Raw genomic sequence first — 2,000 nt, 5'->3', positions numbered from 1 at the left:
ACTTGTCTGTAAGTTTGACCTACTGTGGTGGCTTATGTGGAGCTGTGATGCTGGAAGTTACATTGCTGGTATTTCAACTATCAGTAGGGTCACCCAAGGTGACCAGGTATCAGCAGAGCTTCCAGATTAAGCACAGCCTATGAAGAAGGAATAGACTCTGAAACTTGTTTTTGATCACAGAGTAGTTAAAACGAAAGGAAGAAATGATGAAGTAAAGGAGCTGAACAGCACATTTCGACGGGCAGCTTGAGAAGGTCAAGTGACCTTAGAAAGGAATGTGCAAAGACCTGGCATTAGAAAGCCCGAAAGAGAGAACACGCTGAACATCTCAAACTGAAAGAACTGAAGAAAAAAATTCAATCCTCAATTTGGAATACTAAAAGATTCTATGGACAAAATCTTGAATGATGCAGGAAGCATCAAAAGAAAAGGAAAGGAATATATACAGAGTCACTGTACCAAAAAGAAGTCGTCAAAAACAAAGCTCTAGGAGTCGATGAAATACCACTTGAAATGTTTCAATAGTCTCATAAAGCACTGGAAGCACTCAGTTATCTATGCCAAGAGATTTGAAATAAAATTGCCTTAGTAACCTACTTAAAGAAATCCCTCTTTGTACCCATACCAAAGAAAGGTGACCCAACAGAATGCATAAATTATTTTATAATAACCATAAATATCACACACAAATAAAATTTTGCTGGATATCATTCAACAGTGATTGTAGCAATACACGGAAAGGGAGCTGTCAGAGGTTCAAGCTGAATTAAGAAGAGAATTTAGAACAAGGTACATCATTGCTGACATCAGTTGGATTTTGGCTGAAAGAGAATACCAGAAAGATGTGTACCTGTGTTTCATTGACTGTGCCAAGGTGTTCAATTGTTTGGATCATAACAGACTATGAACAGCCGTGAGAAGAATGGGAATTCCAGAACACTTTATTGAGCTCTGTGAAATTTGTACAAGGATCAGGAAGCAGTTGTTCAAACAGCAGTTGTTCAAGCTAGGGAATATTGAATGGGTTTAAAACCAGGAAACACTTGTGTCAGGGTTATATCCTCTCACCAGACTTATTTTATCTTTATGCTGAGAAGATAATGGGAGAAGCTGGATTCTATGAAGAAGGATGTGGCATCAGGATTGGAGAGGCTTATTAACAACCTGCAATATGCAGATGACACAGCCTTGTTTGCTGAAAGCAAGTGGGACTTGAAGCACTTGCTGGTGAAGATCAAAGATTTCAGCCTTCAATACGGATTACAATTCAATGTAAAGGAAACTCAAATCCTCACAAAGGAACCAATAGGTAACATCATGATAAACAGAGAAAAGATTGAAATTGTCAAGGATTTCATCTTGTTCGTATCTGCAATCAATACCTATGGAAGCAGCAGTCAAGAAACCAAAGACACATTGCATTGGGTAAATCTGCTGCACGTGACCAAATTAAAGTGTCAAAAAGCAAGGATGTTACTTTCCAGACTAAGGTAGCCTGACCCAAGCCAAGGTACTTTCAATGGCTTCACGGGCATGTGAAAGTTGAACACTGAATAAAGAAGACAGGAGAACAATCGATATATTTGAATAATGGTGTAGGTGAAAAATACTAAAAGTACCATGGACTGCCAAAAGGAAAAAATAAATCCGCCTTGAAAAGTACAGCTAAATACTCTTTAGGAGTGAGGATGGCGAGGCATGGTGTCAGATAATCTGGACATGTTATCAGGAGAATCCAGTCCCTAGACAAGGACTTCACGCTTGGTAAACGTAGAGGGCAGCAAAAAAGAGAAATACCTTTGAGCCCATGGCTGGAACAATGGGCTCAAATACAATAAACACATGAGGCTGGCACCGAACCAGGCAGTATTTTGTTCTATTGTGCATAGGGTTGCTATGATTGGAACCAACTCACCATTGCCTAACCACGACCACATGAAGAACACTATGCTAATAAATTCAATAACCAAGATGAAATGGAGGGACCGATTATTCAAGCA

Source organism: Echinops telfairi, unplaced genomic scaffold, assembly GCF_000313985.2.
Source record: "Echinops telfairi isolate 266 unplaced genomic scaffold, ASM31398v2 ScPeMD7_7466;HRSCAF=8504, whole genome shotgun sequence".
NCBI lineage: Eukaryota > Metazoa > Chordata > Mammalia > Afrosoricida > Tenrecidae > Echinops > Echinops telfairi.
Note: the sequence above shows the minus strand (reverse complement) of the source record.